This window comes from Salvelinus alpinus, chromosome 23 (assembly GCF_045679555.1).
Source record: "Salvelinus alpinus chromosome 23, SLU_Salpinus.1, whole genome shotgun sequence".
NCBI classification, from domain to species: domain Eukaryota; kingdom Metazoa; phylum Chordata; class Actinopteri; order Salmoniformes; family Salmonidae; genus Salvelinus; species Salvelinus alpinus.
The window spans coordinates 16,634,376-16,646,763 of NC_092108.1; positions in this window are offsets into that span (position 1 = coordinate 16,634,376).

A 12,388-nucleotide genomic window follows, 5' to 3' on the forward strand; every position below is an offset into this window, starting at 1 on the left:
AAAGGCTTCTAAAGTTTGAAATTTCCACTTTGAAATTTCAGACTTGATTTGCCATAACGAAAAATGTATCAACCCCTACAAAAATTTTAATTAATTATAATCTACATAATAATTCACATTTCCTGTTGCTGCAGGATTATTTTCCTGCTGTAGAAAACCTGCTCAAATTAAGATCCTACATCTGTAGATTGGCAGAGTATGTGTGTGACCCTGCTCTCTGTGTTAAAACCTGTTTGTCTTTATGTGATGTTGAAACAACTCACTGTGTTAAAATGGTGCCCTCCAGCTGTTTCTTTGTACTGTTTCATACAGACACACCCTGACAACACACAGCTCTTGTCTTTGTGGCACTGCAGGTAAGTGCACTCAGAGCTGGGGCTGGCTTGTGAAGGTGTGTGCGTGGAATGTGCCTCAGGGGCTGTTTTCACTCCTCACACACACACAGCAGCCATCGAGGATGAGGGAGCGGACAGAGTATTGAAACAGAATTAATAGAACAGATATAGAAAACCTCAGAAAACCCACCTCCCGCCCTGATAATTACTGATAACTACGGATAACCCACCTCCCACCCTGATAACCCACCTCCCACCCTGATAACCCACCTCCCACCCTGATAACTACTCATAACTACTGTTAACCCCCCTCCCACCCTGATAACTACTGATAACCCCCCTCCTGCCCTGATAACTACTGTTAACCCCCCTCCCACCTTGATAACTACTGATAACCCCCCTCCTGCCCTGATAACTACTGATAACTACTGATAACCCCCCTCCCGCCCTGATAACTACTGATAACCCCCCTCCTGCCCTGATAACTACTTTATTGAGGAACATTTTAGTTACTATGAGATATGTGGTTGACTTATCTAGTTATTTGAAAATGAATGTCAATGTAAATTCCATATCATCTTGAATGGAATCAGTGTGGCACAATATAGTAATGCCATTTATTACAGAACACACAAACAGTAGTTTTGAGAAATGCCTAGCTTATGAATTGTCTCTAAGAAAATCAGACTGAAAAGATGAATATGGATATATGGAAATATGAAAAAGGAGCCATTTGAAACAATACAAATATACAAACTTAAAGGCCATGGGTGTGTTTATGTGTGACCTTCACTATCAGCGAAAGGCAGAGCGAGAGGGGGATGAACTCCCATGATATGATGGGAGGGACGAACAGAAGATTGGAAGTTGTGGAGAGGAATGGAGACACTGTGTACTTTGGCAAATGTGTGTGAGTGCATGTTTTCATGCTTTTAAGTGTGTGTGTGTGTGTGTGTGTGTGTGTGTGTGTGTGTGTGTGTGTGTGTGTGTGTGTGTGTGTGTGTGTGTGTGTGCTGAGTACCACCTCTCTCAGTGTACATCCCCTTAGGGAATGCATTCTAGCTGTCACTGCCCCTCCCTTTCTCTCTACTGCCAGACAGGATGGACTGATGAGAGATGACTGATGAGAGATGACTGATGAGTGTCACTAGAGAGATTAAAAGGAGTAAATCTTCCTCGAGAACTCATCGTTAGAGAGAGAGAGAGAGAGAGTGACAGTTTGGGGTGTCTGACGTCCATAAATCACCTGCTAGTGATTTGAGTTCTTCGTCCCTCTCTCGCTGCTCTCACTACTACAATCCTCCTCAGTGAGATTTCTCTCAGTTCAGCAGAGATATAGACTCACCCACACGCGCTTACACCCCACATACCTGGCCCACCTGGCACATCAGACCTGAGAATGATCTGTTTTTATGAAATACTATCAACTCGACCCAACCCAAACCAGCCCGACTCAACATAGTCCAACACAACTCGACCCAACCCAAACCAGCCCGACTCAACATAGTCCAACACAACTCGACCCAACCCAAACCAGCCCGGTCCAACCCAGCCCGACCCGGCCCAACCTAGCCCAATCCAACCCGGCCCAACCCAGCCCGACCTAGCCCAACACGGCCCAACCCAACCTAGCCTGTACAGTAATAAGTTCTGTACTGTAAGCGTCTGTACACTAAGTGTCTGTACTGTAAAGGTCTGTACTGTAAAGGTCTGTACTGTAAGGGTCTGTACTGTAAAGGTCTGTACTGTAAAGGTCTGTACTGTAAGGGTCTGTACTGTAAGGGTCTGTACTGTAAGGGTCTGTACTGTAATGGTCTGTACAGTAAGTGTCTACTGTAAAGGTCTGTACTGTAAAGGTCTGTACAATAAGGGTCTGTACAGTAAGGGTCTGTACAGTAAGGGTCTGTACTGTAAGGGTCTGTACAGTAAGGGTCTGTACTGTAAGTGTCTGTACTGTAAGTGTCTGTACTGTAAAGGTCTGTACTGTAAAGGTCTGTACAGTAAGTGTCTGTACAGTAAGTGTCTGTACTGTAAGTGTCTGTACAGTAAGGGTCTGTACAGTAAGGGTCTGTACTGTAAGGGTCTGTACAGTAAGGGTCTGTACTGTAAGGGTCTGTACTGTAAGGGTCTGTACAGTAAGGGTCTGTACTGTAAGTGTCTGTACTGTAAGTGTCTGTACTGTAAAGGTCTGTACTGTAAAGGTCTGTACAGTAAGTGTCTGTACAGTAAGTGTCTGTACTGTAAGTGTCTGTACAGTAAGGGTCTGTACAGTAAGGGTCTGTACTGTAAGGGTCTGTACAGTAAGGGTCTGTACTGTAAGGGTCTGTACTGTAAGTGTCTGTACAGTAAGGGTCTGTACTGTAAGGGTCTGTACTGTAAGTGTCTGTACTGTAAAGGTCTGTACTGTAAAGGTCTGTACTGTAAGGGTCTGTACTGTAATGGTCTGTACAGTAAGGGTCTGTACAGTAAGGGTCTGTACAGTAAGGGTCTGTACTGTAAGTGTCTGTACTGTAAGGGTCTGTACTGTAAGTGTCTGTACTGTAAGGGTCTGTACTGTAAAAAATTATGCTTGTGAAAAAGAACTGTCTATCTATATATCTTCACTCCCCCTCTCACGGTCTCTGGTAAATGGCAGTCAGTCTGCTCTCTGGTAAATGGCAGTCAGTCTGCTCTCTGGTAAATGGCAGTCAGTCTGCTCTCTGGTAAATGGCAGTCAGTCTGCTCTCTGAGGGGAGGACAACGTGTTGTGTTGTCCTGCTGCTGTGTTCTGAGGACAGGACAGGCTCTGGGTCAGTGTTTCATGGAATGCCCTCAAGGCATCACCCTCAATCTGGTGTGTGTGTGTGTGTGTGTGTGTGCATGCGTGCATGTTTGTGTGTGATGCCCTCAAAGCAAAGAGCAGAAGTACAGTCTACCCCTCAGTCCACCCCCTCTGACTCATCTAATGGGGAGTGAGTCACAGCTCCAGAGAACACAGAGCTCCGCTATGACACTGTGATGACTGAGCTGATTGAAAACGAGTCAGGTCACGGCACATTGAACACAATGATCTTTCCTTCATTTTATATCATGCCTTGTCCGCTTATTCCCTGTCCAGAGAGGCAAAGAATGCCATACGGGACTGTGTTCTATTACTATAGTGTGCATCTCTCTCTCCCTCCCTTGCCTGATTACCAGTTGATCCCTAGCCCCTACACCCATATGCATTTGTGTGATCCGAGGGTATAAGAAATATGTTAATAGTGGCTACTAGCTGTCAGGGCAATAGGGGTCAATTTTGTTATTAGGAATCAGTCTGTGTATGGTCTCAGCTCAGGCACTGAGGTCACCATGGGCTGTAACTGTAGCCCAGAGCCGGCCCTAGCCTTTTAGGGGTCCTAGGCCATCTTTGGTGTGCATGTCTGTGTGTTTCCTCTCCAAGAAGCCAAGAAGAGCTGAAATGTTTACCAGGGTTACTGTTACCAACCTGGTGCCCAAACTGCCCCTCTTCCACTGACCTCTGTTAATCATCAACTCTATCAGTCGTCAGTGGAAGGTGGATTTATTCAAATGCAGATGCCACTCTAGTTATGAGGCCTTGGAAACAGGTGTGTGTGAAAGAAATCTGATCCTGTATCAGTTGTTAATATGAGCTATTTTATCTTCTTGACCGATGGAACTGTGGAATCAATTAGAATTGTGTTCTATTATTCTTATTAAGTTTGTTTGGCTGTGTTGCACAACACCCAGTTCTTATCCTGCCAAAACAGGATCCAGCACCTCTCAGTTTTAGACTGTTTCATTCAGGAACCTATTTGGCCTGATCTGGTACCTCTCATGGCATTTTTGTTTTTGTTTTTGCGTAACATTGTAGCCATGTCTGAGACCAACAAATGGCTGTTTCTCAATCACAGAACTAGAATGAGATTCACTTTCTATAATCTCTCCCCCTCTCTGCTCTAATAGACAGGAGCCTACAACTGTCATCTCTCCCCCTCTCTGCTCTAATAGACAGGAGCCTACAACTGTCATCTCTCCCCCCCTCTGCTCTGATAGACAGGAGCCTACAACTGTCATCTCTCCCCCTCTCTGCTCTGATAGACAGGAGCCTACAACTGTCATCTCTCCCCCTCTCTGCTCTGATAGACAGGAGCCTACAACTGTCATCTCTCCCCCTCTCTGCTCTGATAGACAGGAGCCTACAACTCTCATCTCTCCCCCTCTCTGCTCTGATAGACAGGAGCCTACAACTCTCCCCCTCTCTGCTCTGATAGACAGGAGCCTACAACTCTCCCCCTCTCTGCTCTGATAGACAGGAGCCTACAACTCTCCCCCTCTCTGCTCTGATAGACAGGAGCCTACAACTCTCCCCCTCTCTGCTCTGATAGACAGGAGCCTACAACTCTCCCCCTCTCTGCTCTGATAGACAGGAGCCTACATCTCTCCCCCTCTCTGCTCTGATAGACAGGAGCCTACAACTCTCCCCCTCTCTGCTCTGATAGACAGGAGCCTACAACTCTCCCCCTCTCTGCTCTGATAGACAGGAGCCTACAACTCTCCCCCTCTCTGCTCTGATAGACAGGAGCCTACAACTCTCCCCCTCTCTGCTCTGATAGACAGGAGCCTACATCTCTCATCTCTCCCCCTCTCTGCTCTGATAGACAGGACCCTACATCTCTCATCTCTCCCCCTCTCTGCTCTGATAGACAGGACCCTACATCTCTCATATCTCCCCCTCTCTGCTCTGATAGACAGGACCCTACATCTCTCCCCCTCTCTGCTCTGATAGACAGGACCCTACATCTCTCATATCTCCCCCTCTCTGCTCTGATAGACAGGACCCTACATCTCTCATATCTCCCCCTCTCTGCTCTGATAGACAGGACCCTACATCTCTCATATCTCCCCCTCTCTGCTCTGATAGACAGGACCCTACATCTCTCCCCCTCTCTGCTCTGATAGACAGGACCCTACATCTCTCATATCTCCCCCTCTCTGCTCTGATAGACAGGACCCTACATCTCTCATATCTCCCCCTCTCTGCTCTGATAGACAGGACCCTACATCTCTCATATCTCCCCCTCTCTGCTCTGATAGACAGGACCCTACATCTCTCATCTCTCCCACTCTCTGCTCTGATAGACAGGACCCTACATCTCTCCCCCTCTCTGCTCTGATAGACAGGACCCTACATCTCTCCCCCTCTCTGCTCTGATAGACAGGACCCTACATCTCCCCCCCTCTCTGCTCTGATAGACAGGACCCTACATCTCTAATCCTCTCTGCTCTGATAGACAGGACCCTACAACTCTCATCTCTCCCCCTCTCTGCTCTGATAGACAGGACCCTACAACTCTCCCCCTCTCTGCTCTGATAGACAGTACCCTACATCTCTCATCTCTCCCCCTCTCTGCTCTGATAGACAGGACCCTACATCTCTCCCCCTCTCTGCTCTGATAGACAGGATCCTACATCTCTCCCCCTCTCTGCTCTGATAGACAGGAACCTACAACTCTCCCCCTCTCTGCTCTGATAGACAGGACCCTACATCTCTCATCTCTCCCCCTCTCTGCTCTGATAGACAGGACCCTACATCTCTCCCCCTCTCTGCTCTGATAGACAGGAACCTACAACTCTCCCCCTCTCTGCTCTGATAGACAGGAGCCTACATCTCTCCCCCTCTCTGCTCTGATAGACAGGACCCTACATCTCTCATCTCTCCCCCTCTCTGCTATGATAGACAGGAACCTACAACTCTCCCCCTCTCTGCTCTGATAGACAGGACCCTACATCTCTCCCCCTCTCTGCTCTGATAGACAGGAACCTACATCTCTCCCCCTCTCTGCTCTGATAGACAGGAGCCTACATCTCTCCCCCTCTCTGCTCTGATAGACAGGACCCTACATCTCTCATCTCTCCCCCTCTCTGCTCTGATAGACAGGACCCTACAACTCTCCCCCTCTCTGCTCTGATAGACAGGACCCTACATCTCTCCCCCTCTCTGCTCTGATAGACAGGACCCTACATCTCTCCCCCTCTCTGCTCTGATAGACAGGACCCTACATCTCTCCCCCTCTCTGCTCTGATAGACAGGAGCCTACATCTCTCCCCCTCTCTGCTCTGATAGACAGGACCCTACATCTCTCATCTCTCCCCCTCTCTGCTCTGATAGACAGGACCCTACATCTCTCCCCCTCTCTGCTCTGATAGACAGGACCCTACATCTCTCCCCCTCTCTGCTCTGATAGACAGGACCCTACATCTCTCCCCCTCTCTGCTCTGATAGACAGGACCCTACATCTCTCATCTCTCCCCCTCTCTGCTCTGATAGACAGGACCCTACATCTCTCCCCCTCTCTGCTCTGATAGACAGGAACCTACATCTCTCCCCCTCTCTGCTCTGATAGACAGGACCCTACATCTCTCATCTCTCCCCCTCTCTGCTCTGATAGACAGGACCCTACATCTCTCCCCCTCTCTGCTCTGATAGACAGGACCCTACATCTCTCATCTCTCCCCCTCTCTGCTCTGATAGACAGGACCCTACATCTCTCATCTCTCCCCCTCTCTGCTCTGATAGACAGGACCCTACATCTCTCCCCCTCTCTGCTCTGATAGACAGGAACCTACATCTCTCCCCCTCTCTGCTCTGATAGACAGGACCCTACATCTCTCCCCCTCTCTGCTCTGATAGACAGGACCCTACATCTCTCCCCCTCTCTGCTCTGATAGACAGGACCCTACATCTCTCCCCCTCTCTGCTCTGATAGACAGGACCCTACATCTCTCATCTCTCCCCCTCTCTGCTCTGATAGACAGGACCCTACATCTCTCCCCCTCTCTGCTCTGATAGACAGGAGCCTACATCTCTCCCCCTCTCTGCTCTGATAGACAGGACCCTACATCTCTCATCTCTCCCCCTCTCTGCTCTGATAGACAGGACCCTACATCTCTCCCCCTCTCTGCTCTGATAGACAGGACCCTACATCTCTCCCCCTCTCTGCTCTGATAGACAGGACCCTACATCTCTCCCCCTCTCTGCTCTGATAGACAGGACCCTACATCTCTCATCTCTCCCCCTCTCTGCTCTGATAGACAGGACCCTACATCTCTCCCCCTCTCTGCTCTGATAGACAGGAACCTACATCTCTCCCCCTCTCTGCTCTGATAGACAGGACCCTACATCTCTCATCTCTCCCCCTCTCTGCTCTGATAGACAGGACCCTACATCTCTCCCCCTCTCTGCTCTGATAGACAGGAACCTACATCTCTCCCCCTCTCTGCTCTGATAGACAGGACCCTACATCTCTCCCCCTCTCTGCTCTGATAGACAGGACCCTACATCTCTCCCCCTCTCTGCTCTGATAGACAGGACCCTACATCTCTCCCCCTCTCTGCTCTGATAGACAGGACCCTACATCTCTCATCTCTCCCCCTCTCTGCTCTGATAGACAGGACCCTACATCTCTCATCTCTCCCCCTCTCTGCTCTGATAGACAGGACCCTACATCTCTCCCCCTCTCTGCTCTGATAGACAGGATCCTACATCTCTCCCCCTCTCTGCTCTGATAGACAGGAACCTACAACTCTCCCCCTCTCTGCTCTGATAGACAGGACCCTACATCTCTCATCTCTCCCCCTCTCTGCTCTGATAGACAGGACCCTACATCTCTCCCCCTCTCTGCTCTGATAGACAGGAACCTACAACTCTCCCCCTCTCTGCTCTGATAGACAGGAGCCTACATCTCTCCCCCTCTCTGCTCTGATAGACAGGACCCTACATCTCTCATCTCTCCCCCTCTCTGCTATGATAGACAGGAACCTACAACTCTCCCCCTCTCTGCTCTGATAGACAGGACCCTACATCTCTCCCCCTCTCTGCTCTGATAGACAGGAACCTACATCTCTCCCCCTCTCTGCTCTGATAGACAGGAGCCTACATCTCTCCCCCTCTCTGCTCTGATAGACAGGACCCTACATCTCTCATCTCTCCCCCTCTCTGCTCTGATAGACAGGACCCTACAACTCTCCCCCTCTCTGCTCTGATAGACAGGACCCTACATCTCTCCCCCTCTCTGCTCTGATAGACAGGACCCTACATCTCTCCCCCTCTCTGCTCTGATAGACAGGACCCTACATCTCTCCCCCTCTCTGCTCTGATAGACAGGAGCCTACATCTCTCCCCCTCTCTGCTCTGATAGACAGGACCCTACATCTCTCATCTCTCCCCCTCTCTGCTCTGATAGACAGGACCCTACATCTCTCCCCCTCTCTGCTCTGATAGACAGGACCCTACATCTCTCCCCCTCTCTGCTCTGATAGACAGGACCCTACATCTCTCCCCCTCTCTGCTCTGATAGACAGGACCCTACATCTCTCATCTCTCCCCCTCTCTGCTCTGATAGACAGGACCCTACATCTCTCCCCCTCTCTGCTCTGATAGACAGGAACCTACATCTCTCCCCCTCTCTGCTCTGATAGACAGGACCCTACATCTCTCATCTCTCCCCCTCTCTGCTCTGATAGACAGGACCCTACATCTCTCCCCCTCTCTGCTCTGATAGACAGGACCCTACATCTCTCATCTCTCCCCCTCTCTGCTCTGATAGACAGGACCCTACATCTCTCATCTCTCCCCCTCTCTGCTCTGATAGACAGGACCCTACATCTCTCCCCCTCTCTGCTCTGATAGACAGGAACCTACATCTCTCCCCCTCTCTGCTCTGATAGACAGGACCCTACATCTCTCCCCCTCTCTGCTCTGATAGACAGGACCCTACATCTCTCCCCCTCTCTGCTCTGATAGACAGGACCCTACATCTCTCCCCCTCTCTGCTCTGATAGACAGGACCCTACATCTCTCATCTCTCCCCCTCTCTGCTCTGATAGACAGGACCCTACATCTCTCCCCCTCTCTGCTCTGATAGACAGGAGCCTACATCTCTCCCCCTCTCTGCTCTGATAGACAGGACCCTACATCTCTCATCTCTCCCCCTCTCTGCTCTGATAGACAGGACCCTACATCTCTCCCCCTCTCTGCTCTGATAGACAGGACCCTACATCTCTCCCCCTCTCTGCTCTGATAGACAGGACCCTACATCTCTCCCCCTCTCTGCTCTGATAGACAGGACCCTACATCTCTCATCTCTCCCCCTCTCTGCTCTGATAGACAGGACCCTACATCTCTCCCCCTCTCTGCTCTGATAGACAGGAACCTACATCTCTCCCCCTCTCTGCTCTGATAGACAGGACCCTACATCTCTCCCCCTCTCTGCTCTGATAGACAGGACCCTACATCTCTCCCCCTCTCTGCTCTGATAGACAGGACCCTACATCTCTCCCCCTCTCTGCTCTGATAGACAGGACCCTACATCTCTCATCTCTCCCCCTCTCTGCTCTGATAGACAGGACCCTACATCTCTCATCTCTCCCCCTCTCTGCTCTGATAGACAGGACCCTACATCTCTCCCCCTCTCTGCTCTGATAGACAGGAACCTACATCTCTCCCCCTCTCTGCTCTGATAGACAGGACCCTACATCTCTCCCCCTCTCTGCTCTGATAGACAGGACCCTACATCTCTCCCCCTCTCTGCTCTGATAGACAGGACCCTACATCTCTCCCCCTCTCTGCTCTGATAGACAGGACCCTACATCTCTCATCTCTCCCCCTCTCTGCTCTGATAGACAGGACCCTACATCTCTCCCCCTCTCTGCTCTGATAGACAGGAGCCTACATCTCTCCCCCTCTCTGCTCTGATAGACAGGACCCTACATCTCTCCCCCTCTCTGCTCTGATAGACAGGACCCTACATCTCTAATCTCTCCCCCTCTCTGCTCTGATAGACAGGACCCTACATCTCTCATCTCTCCCCCTCTCTGCTCTGATAGACAGGACCCTACACCTCTCCCCCTCTCTGCTCTGATAGACAGGAGCCTACATCTCTCCCCCTCTCTGCTCTGATAGACAGGACCCTACATCTCTCCCCCTCTCTGCTCTGATAGACAGGACCCTACATCTCTCCCCCTCTCTGCTCTGATAGACAGGACCCTACATCTCTCCCCCTCTCTGCTCTGATAGACAGGACCCTACATCTCTCATCTCTCCCCCTCTCTGCTCTGATAGACAGGACCCTACATCTCTCCCCCTCTCTGCTCTGATAGACAGGAGCCTACATCTCTCCCCCTCTCTGCTCTGATAGACAGGACCCTACATCTCTCCCCCTCTCTGCTCTGATAGACAGGACCCTACATCTCTCCCCCTCTCTGCTCTGATAGACAGGACCCTACATCTCTCCCCCTCTCTGCTCTGATAGACAGGACCCTACATCTCTCCCCCTCTCTGCTCTGATAGACAGGACCCTACATCTCTCCCCCTCTCTGCTCTGATAGACAGGACCCTACATCTCTCATATCTCCAGCGTTGCACTTTATTTTTTCTTCTTCTTTTAAAAAAAACAATTGAATATTGGCATTAGTTTTCCAAACAGAATCATTGCTCCGTGAAGGGTGCTGGAGGTGCTGCAGTACCCCCTGATACATTTAAATAAAGTACCAGTAAAAAGTTGACACACCTACTCATTCAAGGATTATTTAAAAACATAATATCTTCTACATTGTCGAATAATAGTAAAGACATTAAAATGATGAAATAACACATGGAATTATGTAGTAACCAAAGAAGGGTTAAACAAATCAAAATATATTTTAGATTTGAGGTTCTTCAAAGTAGCCACCCTTTGCCTTGGGACAGCTTTGCACAGTCTTGGCATTCTCTCAATCAGCTTCACCTGTAATGCTTTTCCAATAGTCTTGAAGGAGTTCACACATTGTTGAGCACTTGTTGGCTGCTTTTCCTTCACTCCGCTTCCTTCACGGGTGATTGTGGAGGCCAGGTCATCTGATACAGCACTCCATCACTCCATCCTTCTTGGTCAAATAGTCCTTCAACAGCCTGGAGGTGTGTTGGGTCATTGTCCTGTTGACAAACAAATGATAGTCACCTGGTCAGACAATGTCATGGAAAGAGCATGTTTTGTACATATGTGATTAATGAAAAAAAGAAGAAGTGAGTTTTCATTTACTATCATTCTAAATGAAGATAATGTATTATTTTGCCATATCTAATTAATGTATATTACGCTTCTTTCCATGATGTGGACAGTACTGTATGCCTTAGTACATTACACATTTGACCACATCAAATTTGGGGGAATTACACATCCTTTTTTACCTCAGATTGATAAAAGTTTATAGTCAACCCCATGACATAAGATCAGTTGCTTAAAGCAGATCAATATCTTTGGTTTTGTACTGTTGATTTTGTCATACACGCTGGGGAACGCAGGACTTAGAACTCACCCATCATTTTCTTCTCAAATGGTGTGGATAATTCGTGCCCGTGTTGTGCCGAAAAGCTCCCCCCTGCCAGCATCCCCCACCCCCTTCGCGTGAACACTTACACGGAACCCAAACCGGCTGCGCGCGTGCGCCATCGTGCGCTATCATGCATACATTTATTTTGCCCCCCCACACCAAACGCGATCACGACACGCAGGTTAAAATATCAAAACAAACTCTGAACCAACGACATTAATTTGGGGACAGGTCGAAAAGCATTAAACATGTATGGCAATTTAGCTAGTTAGCTTGCTGTTGCTAGCGTTAATTTGTCCTATTTAGCTAGCTTGCGGTTGCTTGCGGTTGTGCAAGTCCTGCCTCTCCCATCTCCTCATTGGTTTATAGAAGCAGGTACCCACGTGCCATCTCCTCATTGGTTATACCCACGTGGGTGATTGAATGACGAACTGTTTTGCCGGTTGTCGTGGTAATACAATGAAAGTTTAGATACGATCACCATATAAGTTCAACGATGAAAAGACCTGGAAGGAGGAGAGATGACTAGAAACGATTCGGTTGGCCGTTTTATGTGTGGATTAATTGTCAGAGTAGAGGTCCTTGTGCATTTCAGGTACAATAACAACTCAATGTTTATATCCTTAAATATAAATATATTTTATATAAATATATTTTCTTGATTTACAATTATTTAATTATCAGACAAAGCGGATAATACT